Raw genomic sequence first — 25,485 nt, 5'->3', positions numbered from 1 at the left:
GCATGTATATAGGCAGGCAAAACACTCATACGTGTAAAACAAAAACAGGTAAATCCTTCTGTAAACATTGGCTGCTATTACTCCCCTTCCCCACGTTCCTTTAACTGTAGGTGTCATCTCTGTGACTCATTCTATATTTGACTCTCTCTAGTCTTAATTTCCACAGATGTAGAGAATAAACCCAGCCCATTTTCCCACTGATCAAAGATATCCCTTCTTTAACTGAAACACACTGGGTCACTCCCACTGTTCCTTATCTAGTCGGCTTCTGTGGACCTCTACTCTCTGGTAATTCAAGAACTTGTGGCTGGATTTCCCTCCAAGCAGAAGCTGAAATTCTGTACTTGCCAAGGGCCAAATGCATTTGTGGATTATGTCCTTTTAACATGATTGTATGTGTATCAGAATAGGTTCTGTATGAAAGAATCATTCTCTATAAGAATAACAACAACAAAACCCTGGAAACATAGGGAAAGATACTCCTTCCAGTCAGAAAAGAGGACAAAAATGACTTTCTGCTTTGTCATGAGCTGTGTTTCCTCTTTTGTACGTTTATTGTCGTTGCACTTGCCCCTTGTCCTCTAGGATGAAAGTGTTTTCTGTTTTTCTTTATAATAAAAAATGTTTCATAGAAAGAATAGAAGATATACATTATGTAGTGAGGTGGCCTTGTATTTCAGAAGTGCTTGATGGTCTGGCCTTGGTGGTTGCCAAGATGTGGGTTGGAGAGACATAGCTGGAGTTGGAAAGAACACTGAGTCTTGAAATTTGAAATGGAGACTTTTAATACCATTCTCCCTTTCCCTCCTTGAAGCCTCCATGTATTTCTTCTGCTCATTCTGACATCTTGACCTGAGAAGAAAATCACCCAACAAGAAATTTTTATTTCCTTTAGCCATTACATAATCGTGTGTGTGTGTGTGTAGACATACATACCAAAATAAGATTAATAACTGTCTATATTTGTGCACTATCACTTCATTACTTTCCTAAATGTCTGGATTTTTGACAAAAAGCATGTGTATAAATTATATTGCCAATGTTCCTTTCCTGAGAGAGAGGTGAACCATATCTACCCCCTCCTCCTAAAGTCACAATGACAAACCAAATATGATTCTACATCAGTTCATCCTGGTGTGTGTATGTGTGGTACCAGAGAGCCTTTTGGTCTTACTTATGTAATGTGAGTGAGGAGTTACTAACAGAAGTGTGGGTGACCCCAGAACAGCTACAGTGGAGACAGCTTCCTCACATCCACGTAAATGAAGGCCTTTCCTCTAGTCTTCCCCAGTAGCCCTCCCCAAGAACTGGAGGCCACATTGCAATTTGAGCTGAGTTGCACACATGGCTCTGAGGGATGATTAAGTACTCAGGAGCTGGTCTCACAACCCTCCCTGCCCCCTGCCTCCTTCTCTGAAGGAATGTCCGCAATCTGCAAGCCTCTTGCAAGCAAGCATAGCTGACCTTGTGGAGATGGCAGCTGTTTGGCTAGGGAGATAGTGACATACAACAGATTACTACAGGAAACCGGGGGGCGAAGACCTGATTCTATTTTCAGAGGAAAGGGAAAAAACGTGTTCTCCTTACAAAGTCATACAATCTTTGCTCATAAAGTAAGAACAATCTGCAGTGTTTAACTCCTGGAGTCAGGACAAGCTTGCTGACTGACATCCTCCAGCTTTTAAGAAGCTACTTGGCAATGGAGATGTTAAAATTAAGAAATACAAAGGGCTTCCTTCTCCAATCCTTATGAGCTGTTTGGCACCGAGCCTACTGCAGACTAGCCACTAGTAACCCTACACTCAATCTGGGGACTGGGAAGAAAGGAAAATTTCCTTTGGGACTAACTTGACCTGTAGAGCTTTATTATATATGCATTTTTTATGTTTAATCTCATTCCTTACAGGGTCCATGCACAATTATCTATACAAAGAATCACAAATTCTCAGAGATAAGTGAAGCTTAAAGGCCATTTAGGTCCAATCTGTATCCAAATTGCCAGAGCTCAATAATTATATAATCTGTCACTTGGGCTTCTCTAGGAGTAGAGGTCACGGTCACCCAAAAAAAAAAAAAAAAAACAGCCGTTTCCTGATATTCAGGAATATGAGTTTGTGGCTTGGTACTTCTGCCTTCATGATGGGCTACGGAAGGGTCTACTGACCCACAGTGGGGACACTACCAACAGCAGATCCCATTTACAGATTCCTGGGCTGCTGATAGCTACGTGCCTGACATTGTTATGATTCTCCCCTCTGGTGCTGTTTTTGCCCCTTCCATGGAGTGCGTGCAAGTGGCTGCTGTCCAAAACACAGTTCTGTTCACTAGTTCAAGATAAGGAAACATCTATTTGGAACTGTCTTGCTATATAAGTACCAGATGGTAATGATTAAAATTAAATTAAATTAATGTTTGACAGTCCGTGAAGGGCATAAATTGCATGGTGTGCTGCTTGTCCAATCTGTCATCTTGTTTCTTTCAGATCGGGTCAACAAACAACAGCTGAAAGCTCCCTCCCTGATTCAAACAGTAGCTTATTTTTCTGCTATCAAAATGGCTGCTCAGTTTACTAATTCCAAGGCTTCCATACTGCCAAAATCATGATTAAGACACTTTAAAGAGCAGAGACTTCATCCTTACCACAGTGTCCAGCCACTATCTCCTGAACAAAGTAACAACATTTACTGCTTACAATTCAGAAACTGGGAAGTCTGAACCTGACCTCAGAACTAACCATTGCCAATATCACAAAGCAATTATGATAACCTTCTTTTCTCACAGGGCTTCTAGAACATGTGGGCAGTGCTGATGTGTTATCAAGTTGCGAAAGAATTTATGGTATCACATTTTCAAACCACTCATCTGCCAGTGCTCTTGTCCAAAGAACTTTCAGATGTAGACTTTTTTCTTCTTCTTTTTTTATTGGATATTTTTTATTTACATTTCAAATGTCAATCCCTGTTCCTGGTTTCCCATCCATAAATCCCCTATCCCATCCCCCTCTTTCTTCTATGAGGGTGTACCCCCACCCAACCACCCACTCCTTCCTGCCTCCCCGCCCTGACATTCCCCTACACTGGGGTGTCCACCTTGGCAGGGCCAAGGGCTTCTCCTCCCATACCCCTGTGTGATCCAGGGATCATTGGTCCAGTATTGCATTGACTGACTAGCTACTTAAATCCAAAGTACCATTTAACCTTTGCACTTTTTCCCAAGAATGTTGTTGAAATTTCAGAATGTTTTGCATTTACTTTTTGGAGGTAACAATCGATTTGTACAAAAGCTACATAAATAGAACAATGAACAGAAGTGCCACTAGGCGACTGGAGGTGATATGACCCCTAGATAGCCCTTCAAGGTAAAGCAGTCATTGTCCTTGATACTAGTAAGGCTGCTGGAAGGAGGCCTTCAGCTGTCAGCCATCTTCTGGGCATCTGTCCCAGGGAAGAACACTGCTTGAACTAAGGACTTATCATTCCAAGGGCAACTTCTATCTGTCACTCATGACAACCCTTAATGTTATGTAACCTGTAGGGTCTTGTCTCTCCAATTACCACCAGAATTCTTTCTCATTTCACTGTGGTCTCTGTTCTAGTACCACACCATCATGGGTTTCTTCATCTTTCTTTCTAAAAGAGCACACATTTACACCTTCTCCTGACCCCACTAACATACTTCCCTGAGCTGATTCCTGCTTTCAGTTAATTCATTTCTCTTACCAATATTCTCCATTAAATATATATATATATGATATAGAATATATATACTACATACATAATACAATACATATACATATATAACTTCTGCAACATCTGAGCATGTGGTGCATCTGTTTCTTGTTTTGCCTCTACTACTTAGAAAATTGCCTAGCACAAATACAAAGATGCACATTATCTGTGAATGAGTGAATGATTGGTTGCCTGGAAACATAGCTACTTCTTTTGACTTAGGCTGCCTCCCTCTTTCCAGGCACATTCTAAGAATGAGTGTGCCAGGATAGTGTGCCAGTCTATCGAGTAGGCTTTGGAACTGCACCAACCAATTCACTTGGTAAGCAGCTCTATAGCTCATAAGGGATGGCAGACATTGCTCTGAGGACTCTAATAATACACATAATAGTCATAATAGCTAGAAGAAACAGACATTACCATTCCTGTCTTAAAACTGAAGAAACTGAGGAATAGAGAGATAATAGGTTGCCTCAGTCGTATAATCCAGCAAATTAGTGTTTGTGTTCAGGGTCTCTGCCACTTAGCAGCTGTACAATTTTGACTAAGTTGCTTTCAAAAATGGCTTATTTGTCCCTAAAATGGGTGCATTAAAGTCTACCATGAGTAAACTGCAAAAGTATTTCACGAGATTATATGTATGTAATGTGCATAGGCACTTAGTCAAGGTCAGTCTCTGTAATGCTCATTCAAGTGCTGTGCTTTCTCCTGAATTGCAATGAATTTTAATTGTATTTATTGTTATTAATGTATGTGTACATGCTCTGCTGTTGTATGTGTGTGGGGGGAAGTGTAGGCATAATTTTTTTCCAACCTACTTTATTAAGGGTTCACTCTTTCCTCTAGCCCACCACCCAGCAGAGGCAGTGGAAGAGAAAAATATTAGGACACGGGGGAAGTAGACCTGTTTAGAAAGAGTTCTTTTGGTTGGGGTCCAATCTTCACTGTCAGGATATAAGCAGTTCAGTCCAGTTGCACACCCCAAATAAGTATCAGTAGCTGCAGTCCAGTCCCCCTGGCAGACACCACACACGAACCAGCAAGAACCATTTAATCCAGAAGAAACCACAAGGCTTGCCAACCAGCCTGAAGTTGCCCAAACCTCAGAAGAAGGGTTTTGGTGAGTTTCTCTCTAAGGTATCACCAAATATGGAGCTCAGCAACACAATGTAAAGTGAAACAACCCATGTGTGCCTTCCAAAGAATAGTGAGGCAGAGCAAAGGAAACCAGTGCTCAAGTTCCCACTATCTGTGGGGTTATACTTATAATCTGTCTGAACATCATGCACCCTTTCCCATGTTTGCTATAGCAAACCTTTTACCTGTGTGTCCCAGCAAAGCATCATTTGACATAACTGACTTTTTAGACAAACCAGAAGTTTTCACTTCATGGGGTATCAGAGGACAAGTTTGTGGAGTCAGTTATTTCCTTCTGCCGTTACATGGGTTCTGAGATTTGAATGCAGGTCTTCAGGCCTGCATGTGAGTATCTTTGCCTGCTTAACTGTATCACTGGCCCGTGTGTGTTTTTTTTTTTGTTGTTGTTGTTGTTGTTGTTGTTTTTTGTTTCTTGTTTTTTGTTTGTTTTTTTTTTGGTGGGGGCAGGTGTTGAGACAGTGTCTCACTATGCAAAACAGACTGATCCAGAACTCATAGTTATCCTCCTGCCTCAGCCTCACAAGTGCTTCGTGGAAAAACCTGAGCCATCATTCCTGGCTTGTCTGCTTTGATATTTTCTCTGACTGCTTTACTGTTGTCAAATAACTTGGGTAATATGTTCATCCGCTGTTCTGATGCTCCACATATACCCCAAGTCTGTAAACACCCCTAGTTTTCACTTCCTTTATTCCTGTAGACAGGGTGATGGCCAAGAAGCCTGCACAGTTGCCCTTTTGTGTCACATCTTGAAATAACATTATTCTGAGTGACAGGTGCAACCAACCTCAGGTATCCTGACTTCTCTATTAGAGCTGGTAGCAGAAATCGTAGGTTTTTATCAGCTGATGTCACTTGGATAAGCCAAAGCCCAGTTTTGAGGGAGTGTACTAATTAGGGCAGTGCAGATCCCCCTACAATAAAGTGCATGACATCCCGGCTGTGAGGAAAACTGACAGTCAATAGCCCTCAATTCGTAGCTCACTTAAAAGCTATCTCAATTGAAGACAATACGTTGAACAATCAGATAGTTTCATGAGTTCCTGGGGTGACCATATATGGTGACATACAGGTACAGGAATATACATTTTCACCCATCTTGCCCCAACTCAAGACAATTCTGAGGCAACATTCTAGCTCCAGAGTGCCTTTGTGGGGGGGGGGGTCTTTGGAACCATCACTGAGACACTGGCACAGCTGTCCTTTTTCTGCAAACTCCTGTTTCCTTAACTTTTTTCTCTTCAGATGTTGATCCCAGGGGTACAATTATGAATAAACACACAACCTCCTATACTATATCTCAAAATCACATCCCCAGAAAACATACCCAATAAGGAAGATGTGCTTGTCCAAGTTCATCCACACTCATTGCATGGTCTCTGTGTTCCCTGAGAGACTACAACATCCAGGCAACAAAATGGCCTCACAGGATCACAGCTCCCAGGCTGCCTTAGCAACTCATCCCAAGTTATTGTTTTGAACCTCTCCTCAGAGGCATGACTAGTCTAGTCTGCTTGCTTTCATGAGCACATAAAAGAAGCTAGAAACATGAGGCCCATGAATCAGTTCTTGTGTACAACTCATCACTTCAATCCAAGGCTACTTTTTCCTCAAGGATGTAAGATAGATGATCACAGGTTGACATACAATGCTGGTTCTTTGCTTTGACCTTCTGAGTCCTGTGAGGATTTATCAACAAGCAACAAGCTCATTTAACTGTATGTCAGAAGCAGACAAAGAGTCAGTCATTACTGTGAATGTAAACAGCCAGGTGCTTCACATATCTTTAGAGAGGTATGATATATTTATAAATATGTCATTGAGCAAAGGTCAGCCTCTGTAATACCCTTTTGGAAGCAGCCAATCATATTTATTTGCTTTGACCATAAATGGCATTTTGACCTCAGTAATCATTATACTTTTTTGTGTTTTTAATAGCCCATAAAATTGTAACATACTCCCTCTTGTGTCCACTTTCCTGAAATAAAACCATATGAAACCCAGTTTCCATTTGATCTTAAAGAATAGGTCAAACAAACAGGGACTTGGAGAACAACAGGGTCTAATGCAGGTGGGGTGGGAAATATGTTTAATGTACAGTAATATTTATGTGTAGGAGAGTGTTTTAAATCCTTTAAAAACACAGTTAAACATCTAAAAATAAAACAATGAATAAGACAAATCATCCTAAAATGAGTATAGCAACAGCTTTATTTACTATGTAGTAGTGTGTTTGCTAACCAAATAAAGTGACAGAAAAACGAACAAAAGCAATGTATGCAGCAGTATATAACTAATTGTTTATTTTCTTTTAAATTCTCTGTGGGAAAATACTTTGTCTAATTAAGTAGATCTTCCCAAGCCCTCACAGTATATAGTCCTCACAGTATATAACTCGCACAGTATATAGTTCTCACAGTACATAGACAAATTCTCTTAAACACATGGAAGGCCATGGATTTGTTACTCTAATTTTAGTTTATTTATTTGTTACATATTTCTTTTTAGACAAGGTCTTATGCTTTGAGTGTTTAATCCTTTGTATTAATAGGTTTGATGATTTCATACATGCATACAGTGTATCTTGCGCATATCTCCCCCATTGCCCTCTCTTAGCCCCCTACTCTCTAAAACCCTTACAGTTCCCAACCAATATTTTTCCTTCTTTTGTGTCTTTTTCTATTAGAGTTTAATTGGGGGTTCTTGCATGAGCATGGCTATGGGGCTGCTTAGTAGAGCATGGAGCAGAGTCCTGAAGAAAAACAATTCCCTTTCCTGTAGCAACTATTGAGTGTCAATAACTCCTCAGTCAGGAGTGGGGCCTCATGAACCCCTCCCACACTGATGGGCTCTATCTTTGCTGTGAGTTATGAGTCATATGCTGTGAGTCTTATGTTTTAAAATTTATTTATTATTTCATTCATTGTAAAGACAGAGCCTCACGCTATAGCCTGGGTTGGCTTAAAAATCACTGTGTAGCCCACAGTAGCCTTGGACGCTTGAAAACATCCTCCTGTCTCAGCTTCCTGAATTCTGGAATTCCTGATATAAGTCACCACACTCAGCACTCAGACAGGATCTTACTCTGTATGTAGCACAGGCTGGAGCTTGCTATGTAGCCAAGGCTAGTCATCAAATTTGATTGCAATCAAGGCTTAAATTAAATTACTCCTATATGTCATACTACTAGCTTCTTTTTTCTTTTATGTCGCTCCTTTGGAAACACTGTTCAATTTCTGATCTTATAGATCACCAACCCAGAACTGGTATTGTTAAGCAGACATGAATATTGATCAATATACTGTGTCTTATACTGAAAGGCCATAGAATTGATGCTGATGTCAACTTAAATGGACAACCACAACTTCAGGAATAGATGCTTCTCTCCCAGACCCTCCATACATTTTTACTCAGTATGTCAGCTATTCAGTAAGCAGCCTTAAGAATTTTTTGCTGGTAAGCCTCAGATTCCCTTGGATTATCTGAGGATGATTCTAAAATGCTGACTCACTGCCGATGGAGTCAACTGCCATTTAGAATTCTGCAAATCCCATGGCTCATGCTGTGAACTTTTGCTTCTGTGTCCCAGATGCTTACAATCACTTCATTCCAGGCTCCTTATAAAGCAATTGCTTGGATCCCTCCAACAGGAAATTGATGCAGGCTTAATTAAAATACCCTATAAAATACCTTTTACGGTTATCAATGTCACTATAGAAGGAACTGCTGAATTTTCAGTTCTACACTTTAGCTTTGATTGTGGGAACATGTTTTTAAATAGAAGGATGTTTGTCATCATTGAAATAGCTTGGATTTCGTGACCACCCCCATACTCTCCAAGAGAAACATGAACATGAACATGTTACAAAGTAGCTCCCCTAGCAGAGCTCCGGAAGAATAATCTCCACATTGACATTGGAACCTGCATCTTTAATAAGCTTCTCAAGGGAGTCTCGTGCCCTCTCTTGTGTGCCCTGGAGGTCGATTGTTTCACTGTAGGAATGGTTCCTGCAATGTCACAACTGCTTAGAAGCTCTCTGCTTATGAATATCCTAGTAAGAGCACCAGTGGAAGGGGAAGCCCTGGGTCCTGCTAAGACTGAACCCACAGTGAACTAGTCTATGGGGGGAGGGCGGCAATGGGGGGAGGGTTGGGAGGGGAACACCCATAAGGAAGGGGAGGGGGGAGGGGGATGTTTGCCCGGAAACCGGGAAAGGGAATAACACTCGAAATGTATATAAGAAATACTCAAGTTAATAAAAAAAAAAAAAAAAAAAAAAAAAACAAGCAAAAAAAAAAAAAAAAAAGAAGCTCTCTGCTTTAGAGGAAATGGCAGCACTTGGTGATTATCCCTACTAAAATGTATGACTCATCATTGTAAAGATGGCGTGGCTGCCCCACCCAGGCCCTGTTTACAAGTTTGCCACACCCATCCCCAGCTGCTTACTCTAGTTTACCAAAAGCCAGGACCGGCTCTGTTTATTTTATATTTAGCAGCTCTGAGTGCTGGCTGCTAACAGTTCGCAGCTGCACTCTTCTGTGGAGAACTGCTCTCAGCTGGTCGACACCTTACCCAGCCATGCCTGTGAAGTTGTACACACAATACAACCAATGACTGACTGCTATGGAAAGGTTGAGCATGGCTATTCAAAATATCTAGAATCACAAATGCTCTGAAATGATGCTTTTGAGCACTGATATGACACGCAAAAACGTGAATAACTTTTTGTGTGAATAATTCAGAATCTGCAAAACTCTGAAATCTCAATGCTTCTTGGAAGCAAGCATTCTAGACAAGAGATGCTTAGCCTATAGGAACAAAGACCCTTTGCCACAAGGAAGAAAACTCTGTGGTGTTATCCTTGCTCCAGAGTTCCTTGTAGGGTTAGGCTGATGCTAGCTAGACTTTTGCTAAAGGCAGATCATCACTTACCTTCCTTTACTCTCTTTTTTCTTTTCCTTGTTCCCCTTTTCCTAGGTATCTACCAACTACCCTCCAGAAGAAGTACTAACCGGAATGTAACACAGAGGAAAACTTCACCCATTAGTTATGAAAAGACAAATTCATTATAATTGAAAACAATATGGAGGTTCCTCTAGGGGTTTTTAATATGATGTATCATGCAACTCAGACATTTCACCTATGAATATATATCAAGGGCAATAATACTAACATCCTTAGCGAAATCTGCATAGCTATATTTACTATAACACTATTGACAACATCCAAGACATGCAGTCAACCTCAGTGTCTGTCAGTGGATGGATGAAGGGTTAAAGAACATAAGGAATATATACTCAATGGAACATTTTTCAGCCTTAAAATAAGAAGGTGCTGTTGTTTGTGACAACTTGAATAAACTAGGAAGATGTGATGATAAATAAAATAAGCAAGACTTTGAAAGTCAAAATACTGCAGGATTCAGATTTATCTTACATATGGTGTCGAGAAGGATGAGAAAGTCAAGGATATAGAAATAGAATAGTACTTGTCAGGAGAATGGGGAAGGGAAGAATTGGAGAAGTAGGTCAAACAATACCATGTTGCAGCTACATGGGCTATACATATCTATAAAATGTATAACATAAAACTCTAGTTAATAAAATATACTATAAATTTGTCAAAGTATAGATTTTAGATGTTTTTACCACAGAAAAAGCTAACTGAGATAAAGGATATGTTAGGCTGCTTGACCGTAGTGACTATTTCACTTTATATATGTATGTATCCAAGCATCTTACAAATGATCTTTTCAAAAGCCTGTCTGACTCAACATTATATTACCTAATTCAATACTGTTAGTCAGCATTTGAGGACCTTTCTCTGAAGCAAATGTTATAAAAATAACATAATTGATTTGGGATAAATTCAGACCTATGAAGGAACCAGGTGGACTAACTTAGATCTCTACCTCTCCTGCATTCCTCTCATCCCCAGTCTTATCCACAGTTCTGTAGCAGACTGCCTGCTGCAGCCTTCTGCAGCCTCCCCTTTCTCTCTTTCCTCAACTTGAACAAATCACAACAATCTTATCCTCCAACTGTCCTTCATTTCACTCATTACTTTCCACCAGCCTCGAAATCCAGCAAGCATAGGTTAACTGCAGCCCCCCCCCCCCACACACACACCTCCCCACCTTTCCTCCTGCAAGGCTCATTCCCAGCTCTGTAGCTGCTTGCTGCTGCCTTGACTCCCTCCCTGTTCCCATCTCAGATCATACAAATCTTCCACTGTAACCTCCCCCAACCCCATCACTTTATTCTAGTCCTCAACTCCAGCAGGCCACTCTGGCCACGAAAGCAAGGAACCTATCTTCTGATCCTCACCTCTCCTTCTTTTCTTCCAAATCTAATTGCCCAGTCTCACCCCCAGGTCTGTAGCAGACGACACCTTGCAGTCAGTCTTCCCTTTTCTTCATCCTCCCTCCCCACTCATCTTGTTATCCTAGCCACCCCCTCCTTCTCCAGCAGGTATTTTCTGGAAACTGCCAGCCAAGTCCACCAGAAAAGCAAGTAGGCCAGCTATTAAAAGAGAAATATAAACACGGTCCCAACTACAAACCCTGTGATTTACAATGGTATACTGCCTGCAAGATACACTAGTGCAATGGTAGCACAACGCTTATGGGAGTAACCAACCAATAACTGGTTCAAATTAAGGCCCACTTCACAAAATGGAACCCGTACTGGACACTACCTTGGTGATGATGAATCTAACACTAGATAGCCCAGAGACCCGGAATAAAACCAAATAATACTGGTCTAAAATATTATAGCCATAAAATAACTCCTAATGACATTCTGCTATACTCACAGATCAGCCATCATCAGAGAAGCTTTCTCCAGTACCAGATGGGAACAAATACAGAGACCCACAACCAGAAAGTATGCAGAATGAGAGAAGTTGGAGCGCTCAGCCCAATATGGGATGTCTCCACCAAATTCCTTCCCGTAGGGACCAGGAAACCCTTCAGAGGAGAAGACAGAGTGTATGAGTCCGAAGGGATGGATGGAAGACACTAAGAAAACAGGGCCTTCTACATCAACGGGACTGATGCACCCCACAGAAACTGAGGCAGCAGGCACAGGGCCTGTACAAGTCTTCACCAGATGGGGTCCTAGAGCTGTAAGGAGAAGTGGACACATGCCCCCATCCCTAACCCAGAACCGACCTCATTGATAACCACTTGCACAGGAACATTTATTTTCTCACTGAGGAAAGAAACTACTCTTAAGGGTAAGCTGCGTGGGTCATTGGAGGCTCCTTGTCTTATAATTTCATATGAGGACTTTTCAAAAAGCTGTTTTATTTTATTTATATATGTATTTTCTCTGTTTTTACCCTACACCTCCACAGTACTTTTCCCTCCCTCATCTCTTTCCAATCCCTCCCCTTCGTCCCCCACCTCAGCTCCTCCACTCCCTCCTGCCCCCCGAACACCAATCCACTCCTCTCTTTCTCTTCAAAAAATGGTCAGGAGTCTCATGGAGATCAGCCAGCCATTAAAACTAGGCACCTCCTCTCCTATTAAGGCGACACAAGACAAGTCAGTAGGAGGAAAGGGTCCCAAAGGCTCACAACAGAGTCAAAGACAGCCTCTGCTCCCACTGTTAGAAGTCTCACAAGACCAAGACACCCAAAGTAATGTGTATTTTGCATATGTATTGTGGCTTCCGGTTTTGTGTTTCTATGGGATTCCTGAGTGGCTAGAGGTGTATGTGATAAATACCCTGAGTGGGTCTATATTTGTTTCTCGTGCCTTTTCCAGGGGTGTTTTCCTTCTGTTTGTTTGTTTAGTCTATTCTGATATATTAGCTTTTGTTTTATCTTATTTTACTGTATTATCCCACAGAAAACTGTTTATTTTGTTTTTAGTTTTGATGAGAGACAGAAAGGGAATGGATCCAGGTGGGAGGGGAGGTAGGAAGGCATGGGGAGAGAAAGCATTATCAGGTTATAATATGTGTGAAAAAAAAATCTATCTTCATTGAAAAGATAAAAGTAGAATCAAGAATTAATGATAGCGTGATTTAAATAAATGATAGCACACCTGCCCAAAGTTCGAAGGTCAAGAAAAAGGAAGATGTTATGTACCCTTGAGCTTTTATGGTTGTGTGTGTGGTGTGGTGTGTGTGTGTGTATATATATGTGTGTTTCTTGTGTTTTTTCTTTTTCCTTTTTTAAAAATATATGCCTGCTTGTTTTTTTAAAGACAGAGAGATAGATGGGTGAACTTGGATGGGTAGGGAAGTGGAAAAATTTGGCACTGTAAATTTTTTTACTTCAAAAGTTCTGACACGTTTGTGACAAAGTGCGAAGTATGCAATAATTCTTCGTGTTTCTCCTACTTGATACAGATGTAAACACTGGGCAGAATGCACAGGGCTGATCTTTGAAGTCTCTGAAAAGTAAACAATCGTACTCAGATGGGGAACATGGGCGCTACCATAGTGATACTGATAACTTATCTTCACTTTGTTATCGATAGCCCAGGCTAGGAGCCTCAAATCTAGAAGTAAGCACTGAGGTAAAATACCTACTTTTTCTGTAAAGACAGAAAGATCTTGGGTGGGGCCTTCTATTTTAGCGTCAGTGAAAAAGAAATGTCTGGAGGCTCAGTGAAAGTTCGGACGCCCCTAGTTTGCCCGCATGTCTTCTCTGTTTCCTTGAGTTCTGGCCAATCTTGCACTCGAGCCGTTTCCTGTTCCTTTGCCATCCTATTGTATATGGTCCCAGACATGGCACAGCAAAATTAGTTTAATCCTCAGATCAAACTCCTATGTATGCCACCCAGTGGCCTGTCCAGGACCTCAGCAGTTTTACCCTATGATTAGGTCTCGACAAATTTGGTATATTGTTTAATATACCTATCAGTTCATGGGTAGGTTTAAGAAATTGTTTCCCTAAGGCTTCCCAAAACTTCTCAATTTCTTTTCTTCCTTGAAGCTTATATTTTCAATTTTTGACTTCAGAAAAGTGGAGTAACAACCAATAATAATAATAATAATAATAATAATAATAATAATAAGTGGTGAAAATGACAGAGATGATACAGATATCAAAGATTTAAAAACACCTATTATTTAAATATTCCAAGTATGGGCTGGCAAGATGGTCCAGAAGATGACGGTATCTACACTAAGCCTGATGACTCAAATTCCACCATTGAGATTCCCATGCGGGCATATTGAACCGACTCCCACAAGTTGTCTTCTGACCTCCAAATGTAGGCCATAGGATGTCCTCCCACATAAAATAAATTAAAATGTAATAAGAAATTGTAAAAGTACTCTTCGAAGGACCAGAAAATCTTCTTGAAGTAAATGGAAAGAGACAAAGTCAATAAAGAAATAGCATATGCATGGAGAAATCAAATGGATATTGTGAAAAGTGAAACTTAACCAACATTTAAAACTCCTAACCTGGGCTCAATGGGAAAAAGTAGCTCTTATAAAATAAGTAACAGAATAGTTCATTACCCAATAGCAACCTCAAATAGGAGCAACTCAAAGAAATCCATTCCCAGATGGACCAGAAGCTAAACCCAGACGCAAAAAGTATCATTAAACAAGCAAAGAAATAATATAGTAACTACAAGAGAATAACAGTTGGAATATGAGAACTATTTCTCATTAGAATTCACACAAACCACAAAGAAGTTCTGGGAAAAAGAACTGTCAACTCAAATCCTTAAGGGAAAAACAGATATTCTCAGACGAAGATGAACAAAGAGACTTTGTTGTCAACAGACAGACATTTTCTGAGAGAAACGTTACTGGAAAATAGCATTCTGATATTTCAGGTGAGTATCAGAAATGAAAGAGAAGTCAATATCTTGACAGATACTATATTATTTCTACTTGAATTAGTTTTTTAAATTATTTCTTTTACTTTTTGAGATTAGAAAATAATTAAATCTTTTCCACTTCCTCTTTGTCCCTCCAACCCCCCATATCTTCCCCCATAGTCTCTTTCAGATTGATGGTACTTTTATTATAAATTAATTATTATTTATTATTAATTAATCGTTATTGAACCACACAATTATTTAAATTATATTGGATGACTGAAAGTCAAACCAGTGACATTTTCTTTTTTTTTTTTTCTTTTTCTCTTTTTTCCGGAGCTGGGGACCGAACCCAGGGCCTTGTGCTTGCTAGGCAAGCGCTCTACCACTGAGCCAAATCCCCAACCCCCCAGTGATATTTTCTGATGAGGTTTCCTTTTTTCTTTCTTCATCCTTTTCTTTAGACAAGTTCTCACTCTGTAACCCAAACTGATATAGTAGAAGTCTTCATTTAGCTTGGGCTTTCCTCAAAATCCTGGCACCCTCTTGCCCAGGGTCGTGAAATGTGTAAGATTAAGCCTTCCATCTTACGAAGAAACTGGGTATTGGAAACATAAGAAGGTAATTTACGACAGAATGTTCGCCGGGAGGCACCATAATGTTCTAAGTGCATATGAAACATTGAATTCTGCAGAGACTTTAATCTTAACTCCGAGAATTTAGTCTTAAATTCAGGAAGCAAACAATTCAACAGCTTAAGGAAGTCTCTAAAACGAATCAGATTCACTAAGCTCCTCTCCCTCTCCTCAAGCATATAAGGTGTAAGGACAGCTGAGTGACACTCAGACAAGCCAAGCTCCCCGAACAACTCAAAGACCAGCCAAGCTGCCTAGAAGAGGCTCAGAACAACTCAAATGCTTGGGAAAGCCGTCATCCTGGCAAGCTTCCTGCAGATAGTGCGCTGTGTGCCAGGATTTCAGCGTTTATGAGTTGTCACTCATGCTAAGGTGCTACTTTGTGGATTCAGCTGTGATTGCTTCATTTCTGCTCTTATAACTAACTCTTCACCTATATTCCTGGAAGTAATCCCAATCAAACACACTGGGTCTCCAAACTGAACTTAGTGATAACCTTACTTTGGTGTATCATTGGTACCCTATCTGGAGTGAGTAGATGTTTGTTCATGTTTCTCCAGGGGTAGTATCACATAAAAACAAGTCCTTTCAAGTGCTATGATTTCAGATGTAAGCCACTACACTGGGATTCAAATATTTGTCATTAATAATTATTTAACTATTCTTCTGCTTGAATTATTTTTTCCACAGAAATTTTATCTTATCCTACCTATATCACTACCTGAAATATTTTGTGAAATATTCAAATATTTGGTAACAGAATTTTCCAGACTCCTCTAGCCTAATGATTTACTTTACTACATATTTAAAGCATATTGTCCTCTTGTAGTGACTATTTAGGAATTTTAGTTTATTTAAAAAATACAGAAGTATTCTAAGAATGTTTTCATTTTATCTCAGGTGTGGAATATGGGGCTGCTCCAGATTGTCCACAGCATGTGTTTAGGATTTGCCTCATGATCTCGAAGAGGTATGAATTTGCCAACTGCAGATAGTCTCTGGGATTGCGTGACATTTGGGATTCTGGGGACTTTTCCAAGGGTACAGGAATGACAGGGCCTTGAGAAGGATGGTGGGTCCTTGGTTGATTGTTGGTTGCTATTGTTTGTAGTTTGTTAGGTAATCATGCTCAAAGAAGAAACCAGAAGGAATTAGGTATCCTGAAGGTGAAGATCAAGCTTGCCCCAAGAAATTCAACTGCCCTAATCCACAAGAACTAGTGTAACGATAATGTCATCACATTCCAACCCCCGACTGTACTCAGGTAGTTCTTTCCTTTTCTCTCTATTCTTCTTTTCTCTCCTATTTATTGTTAAAAGTTTGAAAGGGTGGAAGGAAAGGGGTGGGGAAGGGTGGAAGAAACAAGAATCCACAAAGTAGTAATAGACAGCTACATCCTGTCTTTAATGTTCCCTACTAGGTGCTTGACACTGTTCCTGGCAGATTTGTTTCCTAGAGCAAGATGGCTTGTTATATTTTATGCTATTAATTAAAAATATTATTAGTATATTTACACATGCATGAGCACACACTGGCATGGGAGTAGGGGTCAGAAGACAACTTGTGATGTAATTTTTCTACATTTACAAGGGTTCTTGGGACTAAGCTCACATTGCGAGGCTTGCATGGCAAATGCTTTTGCTTGCCCTGCTAGCTCATCAACCCTCCTTCATTAAGATTTGAGTCACGCCTACCTGCTATGATTGTTGATAGTTTACATGTTAAGATGAGACACCTCATGAAGTGTGCAGAGCATAATGTCTGGCACATAATAGTGCCTATTTGATTAGCATAGCTCCATTTTTCTTCATTTCCGTGCCTTGGAATAATTTTTACTAGAGAAATAGAGGGTAAGGCTTTAGGTCTCGACTAAGGCTTTATGAAGATACGTAATAATTTTGGCCTTAAGAAGAAGATGAGCTTTGTCAGAAAGAGAAAGGAAAGGAAGAAAGCCCCTCCTCCCACCCCATGCACTAGCAATAACATAGCATGAAAATAATCTTTGGAATCTCAGACAGCCAGAGATTGGATTAGTGAATAAAGAACACTTATTAAGTAGGAAGGATATTGATTTAGAATCTAGCCTTGAAGAAACACAATAGGAACGTCTTTACTTTTGTGTGCATGGGAACTGATCTCATTCTCTCTCTCTTATTACCAACCACATGAAGAAGCAGACAAACCTTCATTTGGATGCTTTTTTTGTAATTCAATTTTGTTCTTTCTCTTATTTCAACATCACTTCCCAGGACAACACTGTAATGCTAATGTTTGCTTATTTGGGAAGAAAGTTGGTTGAAATGAATATAACTCATACTAACAAATGTCTGACAGTGGGTTAACGCTTTTGGCCCATTAGCATCCATTAATCTTGGCTTTTTTTTTTAACTAAGAAAGGGGAAAGACTGTTGCATGATTGGATTTTCAGCATTTACATTGACATAGGAAGACTATGATTAGGAAAGCTACTTACTCAAATCATACCACAAAGATAATTTCCCATTTGATCTATGGATGGGAAGAACCAAGTGAGTAAGAATGCGTTGTAGTTTCTCTTGTGTACATGTGAGAGTTGAACCATAGGGTATAGCACTATAGCGATTCCTGCCTGATCCAGCCCCAGCTACAAAAGGCTACAAAACAACCCTAGCTACAGTCAACCAAACAAAGCCAAGGCCTACCCAAAGTGACATTAAAACCCCAGGGGGCAGAGGTATGACTCCAAACAACCCCTCAAACATTTGATGTTAGGGAAGATAAGATTCAAAATAGGAAGCGGTGAAGTTGAAGCGTTAAATTGTTGAGTAGAGCAAATACAGCAATGGACTTCTAGTGTTGAGGGGAAATTTTCAATAAATATCAGAATTGGTAGCAATGAGTATATGAAAGTTATGAAGCTATTAGAATAAAGAAATTATGAGACAAATTACCAGAGTAGGTAGTAAAACCACCATTTAAAGACTCATCAGATGGTCATTCATCTTTAAGACAGGATTTAAGAAAAATAATGAGATCTACCTTGTGTTACTGCTAAGAGATGAACTAAATTACCCATGAGAGGACTTTTCAAACCCAAGCGATTGTGTTTAAATGCTAAACTCCATATGCTAGAATAGAAATTAAATCCTGTAAGTATTCTCCTCAGAAAAAAAGAACAAAGCATTCTTTACATGAGTAATGGTCTATTTACTCTTGTTTTCTTTGTCTTCATCCCTTCCAAATTAATGCTAGATCAAACCTATCTATAAAAATAATTTTCTCAATATCAATCCCTAAGAATGGGAATCTTGGCTTAATCTGCCAAGAATGACAAAGAAATTTCACTAGGTTTGGTATTTCTAAAGGTTTCCTAAACTTCATGTGGAGAAATATTCTGAGTCTGTACACAGAGATATGTGGATGCCTAGTCATGCCTGTCTTTCTCAGGCTGGGGAGTTAGAACACATTCATTGGGTATTTTCTATTCTTGCCAAAATAGCAATCCGAAGAAGATAGGTAATTAACTTTGATTTTAAATGATTATATTTTGATATTCTGAGGCATGTATGGTGTCTTTGCTATCAATAAAATTTGGTACATTGTATGATGGGCTCTTCTCAAGAATGTAACCATAGCAACTAGTATTTACTCAAGACAAAGAGCCAATAAAAGAGGAAAAGATAATAAACAAAAATTGCAAGAAACAGTTTCTGCAAATCTAGTAGCCTAAGGTTGAAAGTACAAGGTCTTATGTAAGAGAGAGCGGAAACCAAACTGGCATTATTACGGTCATGTACCACATTGCTTAGCTTAGCAGAGGACACAGATAGTCTTCCTCTAATATTGATTATAAAACTAATTTCACATCACACAGTTGAATCACCATCATAATACATTCCAAGAGATATGTCAATCATCACAAAGCTACATTGTCTATCTATAGCTTACCTGGAACTCTAGTCTGCTGTGTTCAGAAACATCTATTTCTTTTTGTCAGCCAGACATTCTCAGCTGCTGAATGACCTTCAAGGCTCAATAAGTAAGTCTTGGTTATAAAATCAAGTTGCAATCTTTTCAGGGAATTCAACCAGGGCTGTTTGAAGTCTGGAGTCAATATTCTCATCCTTGCTCTACCATTTAAAGTTATAGAAAACTCTTATGTCTTTCTGATGGTTGTTGTAATGAGAGACTCTACTATAGTGCATGTATTCCTTGCCTGCTATACTTAAGGAGAGAGAGAGAGAGAGAGAGAGAGAGAGAGAGAGAGAGAGAGAGAGAGTATAATAATATAATAGAAGTAAGGCGAAACTAACATATTGAAATCCAAAGATTTATCAAAAGAGAGAAAATAACTGAATGAACGAGAGGAATTATGGGACTTCCTTAAATAACTGGAAGAAAGTGGTGTTGGACTTGGAACAACATGGCAATCCAGAAAATCAGGGGCTGGCCAGGACAGATACAATGGTTATTATTTTCCTGCCCTAGTATCATCAACTATCCTCTTCCTAAAACTGGAAAACAAGAAGAGCTCTGCATAGAAGGCACATATGTCTTTGGGCAAATCCCAGGACAGAAGGTTGACCTTCAGATCAACAGGGGAGTTCATGTAGGCATGATGAAATTTAGCTGCTCTCAATCTAAGCATTCTCTAGTGTGTGCTGCATGAAATAATGAGGTTATGAGCAAGAGCACTAAAGTGTACAATGTGTTCTAACTGTGGGTTTGAGCTTGGATAAACAGACTTTTTTTATCTAGAAATATAATGTTAGACTGGGAGGTTATATCTACAGCACAAGAACCTTTACCGTTATTGTAGTGAACAACTGTGCTTAGATTGAATGACTAATTTCTGAAATGAGAAATGGAATTTGTTTAGAATTTAATATTTTACGAATTGCTCACCTTGGGTTTTAAGCAGTACTGCTATTTTCACTTTTGAAGAAAGTGGAATATCCTTTGAGCATTTAGCTAGATTTATATGTAAGATTGGATTGACTCAAATTAGTTTTTTACATGCACAAGCAGAAGAATATGCAAGTCTTGGGAATAACTAGTGTCTAGAATCTGGTACCAGAAAATGTTTGTGCTTAGTGAATGGGAATTTTATCCTAGTTATTCAGACCATCTTTCTTCCTTTTGCTCTTCATTAATTTCAATTATTTACAAACAACATATTATTAAATACAATTGTATGAAAACTTATGTCCAGTTGGATTTTAGTAACATTTTAAGTGATATATCTTGTAGTCTGCATTGTGAATATCTTAGTTTGCCTCTCTGTTGCTGTGATAAAACCCCTACAAAAATGTAACTTGGGGAGGAAAGCCTTGGGGGAACAAATGAAACTTGGGAGGGAAGAAGAGAGAGAAGGAGAGGGGAGAGGGAGAGAATTGGGAGAGGGAGATGGAGAGAATATGATAGTGAGGTGAACGTAGCACATTGAATGCCAAAGGTTTATCAAAAGAGAGTAAATAGGTGAATGAATGAGAGGAATTATAGGACTACGGTTACAGGAAAGAAGGGCAGAAACCAAAGCAAAGACCATGGAGGAGCACCATTAACTAACTGGCTTGTGTCTTCTGGGTTGATTATTAGATACATTTCTTATACCGCCCTGGCCCATATTCCTAGGTACAGCATCAGTCACAGTGAGCTGTGCCTGTCTACATGAGTTAGCAATTAAAACATTGCCCTTCACAGGCAAATTCTCAGTCGCATTTCCCTCTTCCAAGGTATGTCAAGATTAGCTATCACAATAAAGTAATGTGAAGTAAAAAAAATTCATAAGATCCTCATTAACATAGATAATGTCAATTAGGAAAGGTACTTCATTCTCCCACCACTAATACATATATAGGCTCTGTATTTTGAATCTTTATGTAACTTGCTAATATTGCTTGTTTCAAACCACACTGGGAAAACAGGCAGAAATATTTTATTCTTTTCTCTTGGGCCCAGAGCACAACTGAGTTTTCTCAGGAACTTAAAAAACTAATAATTTGTGAAATGTATGCTTTCTTATTTAATTATAGAAATATAAAATTGTGCCTTAAGAAGTCAGAAATGAATTTTCACCGAAGTGCCCAATACCCAAGCATTCTGCATTTATAACTGGACAGTGTAGAAGACTGGGAAATTAAAAGCCAGACAGGAGCAGCAATGAAGATTCCTCGTGAAGTGATAGAAATTGCTGGGGAAGTAATTTCATGCTCCCTAGATGGAACCATTCTGTGGTACATCTTCTACATCGCAAGTTAGCTAAGTTCTAAATATTTTAGGCCGTGTGGGCCACATTGTCTCTGTGTAATCATTCATCTCTGTGTTTAAGCATGAAGGGAATCACAATCAGTATATAAATGAATTAACGTGACTGGGTTCCATTAGAATTATTTGTAGACACTAAATTGTGACTCTCGTTTGATTCTATATGTTAGAAAATAGTTCCTTTTTGACATTAAAAACATTTTTATCTCATGGATTTAGTTCCAATGTTAAAGTTTTCTTCAAAAATGTCATATTAAAGGTTATGTTCCCATGATGGTACTGTTGGAAGGTGATACACACTTTAGTGAGAGTTTGAGTCATTTCTGCCTACAGAGGGGACTGTGGGATCCTAGCATGAACGCTTTCTCTTTGTTTCCTACCTCATGAAGTGAGTTTCCTCTACAATGTAATCCCTCCTTAATATACTACCTTATGGGGTGTAGAGATGGCTAGGCAGTTAAGAGCACCGACTGTTCTTCCAGAGGTTCTGAGTTGACTTCCCAGCAACCACATCATGGTAGCTCATAGTCATCTATAATGGGATCTGATGCCCTCTTCTGGTGTGTGTCTGAAGACAGCTACAGTGTACTCATATACATAAAATAAATAAATAAATCTTAATATATGCTACCTTACCAGAAATCAAGAACAGTGGGGTGGTCTGATAACAGACCCCAATTTTTTGAACCAAAATTAAACCTTTTGTCTTTATAAATTAACTATCATCATCTCAGATATTTCATTACAGTGCTAATTAACTGGATACTATGATATTGAATAAGCTATGTACAACCAGACTGGATTTGGCTCATTGATGTAGCTTCCCAGCCCTTGATCTGCACTGTCTTTCAAGGTTTCTCTTCAGATTCCACATTGCACTATCTCACTGGAAAACATCCCATCCTACTTTCCTTTCCTTTTGTTTATTTTTTTTAAAAAGATTTATTTATTTTTATTTCTATTTCTACGAATACTCTATAGCTGTCTTCAGACACAGCAGAAGAGGGCATCAGATCCCATTACAGATGGTTGTGAGCCACCATGTGGTTGCTGGGAATTGAACTCAGGACCTCTGAAGGAGCAGTCAGTGCTCTTAACTGCTGAGCCACCTCTCTAGCTCTTTCCTTTTCTTTCTTGTCTCATTTCCCACCTCATCCAGTAGTGTTCCCTGATTCACAGCCCTCTGAGCACTTGCTCTGAGGTCAGTTTACCAAGAAACAAAATTTAGACACTCAGTTTAGCTGGTTTAGTTGAGTGTTTGTGGCTTTGACACTTGTGAAAAAAAGGAAATGGTCTTGAAATCCTAAAAGTAAACCCACAAAAAGGCTTTTGCCAGTATATTCAGATTCATAGCATAATGGGTTAAAGAATGAGTGGGTTAACTTTTTATTATTCCAGTCTCCTGATTTGCATCAGAGGTAAAAGTGGGAGTGTTAATACCTGCAATGAGCCCAAGGCAGCCATTTCATCTTCCTGGGTTTATCAGCAGTGAGGACACCAAGGTTCTTCCTAGCAGCAGGTGCTGGTGACTCAGTCAGCTGAGCCATGTACCAGTCCACAGGAATCCAGGGGTGTTGGGCGGGATGATAACCATTGCAGCAATCTCGGTAGCCATGGGGATTTATGAAATGTGTTCCCTTCCCGAAGCTTCCTGCAAATAACCGAAGGCCTGAATTATTTCTAGATCAAGAACAGCAGGTGGGTAGACAGGGCATTCATTTTTGGGTCCCATCTCGCTCGTTTTATGGAGTAATTGCTTTTTCGGCAAATTGAAAAAGCTTTCCTCACCCTGTTCTCTGCTGTTCCAGATGGCTGTACCCTCTCAACCTGGCAGGTTCCTGCCTGTTGGCAGTGAGGCTGCGAACTTACTAAGTGCTGCATTTTCCAATCTTCAGACAAATGAAGCTGCGCAGACTCTGATTCAGCACAGCCTTCCCTGTTGAAACTAGGGGCCATGACTCGTGAACGACAGGGAGTTGTGTAAATCCATTTCAAGCTCTTCAGTGTTGTGCTGATCGCTAAGGCTTTCATTAACCAGACTTATTTGCTATGCAACACGAAACAAAAGTATAATTGCAAACTTAAGAAAATACATAAAAAGCTGACAATCCTGTACCAGACCTGGATATTTACAAGTTCTCACAAAATCTTTCAAAAAATGCGTTGAAATCAGGTTTCTATTAGCACATCAGATCCATTGGGACTCCTTAACTGAGAAGGTACAGCTTAACTCCCTTTCATCATTGTTCTTTCTTTCAGCCCCAAATAGGAAGAAAATCTCTTTATTAAGATGCAAATTTTACATCAAGCATGAATCCAGAAAAGTAAGCTAGCACCGAGTTCTTTCTGAATCTAACTCTCTTGAGAGCCTGATTTTCAAATTCAAATACAGGGAGACTATTATCAGTGGGATTTTGGCAGGGCATAATTGCCCCCTTGAAATAAACAAGTTGGCAGTGTTGAAGAGAGGAAGTGGTTCTTATTTATTTTGTATGAGAATTAGGTTCCGCACACAAGTCCCTCTGAATACTAGGGCTTCAAATTATTTGGGTATGGTTTTCAAATGAAAAAGCTTCACAAAGCCAGGGAATGTTCTTGGTCACGGGGTCAGGGAAGTGTAACCATGGTAATAAAAGCCAGAGTGACTAGGAGTAGCTAACCAGTGTTCTAGTCTGTAAGCATACTGAAATGACTAGTTTAGATTTCACATCCTGCTTGAATAATACCTTCTTCTTCTTGACCTGTGTCTCTGGTGTATTCAGATGTAGCTCAGCAGGAGTAAGGTGAGATCTTGCTCAAGTGTATGCTACTCAGGTTGTCTTTCTGCTTGTGATGGTTGAGAAGCATATGCTGCAAGCTGAAGTGGAGGAGAGAGAAAGGCTATTTTTTCCCATCAGTGAGCTGCCAAGCTTTGGCATACGTTCACCATGTTGTATAACCAGAGACAGGAGGGATATTTCAGAAGCACATGGGCCACTAACACACACACACACACACACACACACACACACACACACACACACACACACACACACCACAACGGCTTTCCCTAAAGCCCATGTTGTTAACACATTCCCATCTGCTTTACAGTGATAAAATATTTTCATGCAGGGATTTATTCTTTGGACGGTTTTAATATTATGCATATAATTCTGGAGTGTTATATGACACCATACCTCCTTAACTTTTGAATTCAAACAAACTATAATCTTGGTTGTAATTAACATCTCCAAAATAGTTTCAAATTAAAAGGATGAAATTGTACTAATAATTTCTATTTACTGGATACAGATAGTGAGTGCACTGGCAAGGAACGGGGCAGAAAGGACAAACAGCACCATCTGTGCAAGCATCAAAGTGACAGGAAAGAAAACTACCATTATATTATTTAACCTGACCTAATCGCCATGAAGAGTCTACACTTATTTTAATTCTGTGACATTTATAATCAAATAAACTTATGATCAAGTAAATTCTGTATTTGAAAATATGGAAATGAAAGCAATCAGAAAACCCCATGATTTTATTCATTTGACCAGTGGAAATATGATTCTATGGCATTTCTCCAAGTTCCACTTTCCTATCCTTACAACATCTGTGCTCTTACTCTTAGGAGACTAATAATATACCTTTGGAATATGTTTCTGTTTATACAGAAGAAGATGTATAAAGACATGGAAACGTAAAAATCACTATACTGTGACAAAGTACAGACAGGGGACACTCATAAACATATCACAATTTGGAGAGCACATTTGGCTATTTTTCATAAGGTATCATGTGACATAATTAAAAAAGCACTACTTTCCAGAAAAATATTGTGCAGAAGCAACTCAACTGACAAGAGAAGCAAAATACAAATATGAGCAAGATTCCAAAAATGTGTATCTCCACACTGCAAATGTGAAGAATATTGAAAGCAATTTTAAATGC

General features: G+C 39.4%; 1 protein-coding gene across 3 annotated transcripts in view; it reads right to left on the bottom strand.

Annotated features, from left to right (window-relative positions):
- 4933416E14Rikl (RIKEN cDNA 4933416E14 gene like) overlaps positions 1-23,456 on the bottom strand; it is a 30,103-nt gene extending 6,647 nt beyond the window's left edge. Inside the window, exons 1-2 of one of the 3 annotated variants that reach the window (XM_063279912.1) lie at positions 23,341-23,456; positions 22,993-23,203 (exon numbers count right to left, since the gene is read on the bottom strand). The gene's annotated coding sequence lies outside the window, so the exon portion shown is untranslated. Of the gene's footprint in view, positions 1-22,992; positions 23,244-23,340 lie in introns of those variants that run through there. The other 2 variants (NM_001419523.1, XM_063279913.1) reach the window with 2 other exon arrangements.
- Positions 23,457-25,485: the final 2,029 nt, after the last annotated feature.

This window comes from Rattus norvegicus, chromosome X, assembly GCF_036323735.1.
Source record: "Rattus norvegicus strain BN/NHsdMcwi chromosome X, GRCr8, whole genome shotgun sequence".
Classification (NCBI taxonomy): domain Eukaryota; kingdom Metazoa; phylum Chordata; class Mammalia; order Rodentia; family Muridae; genus Rattus; species Rattus norvegicus.
Note: the sequence above shows the minus strand (reverse complement) of the source record. Positions and strands in the feature narration are given on the sequence as shown.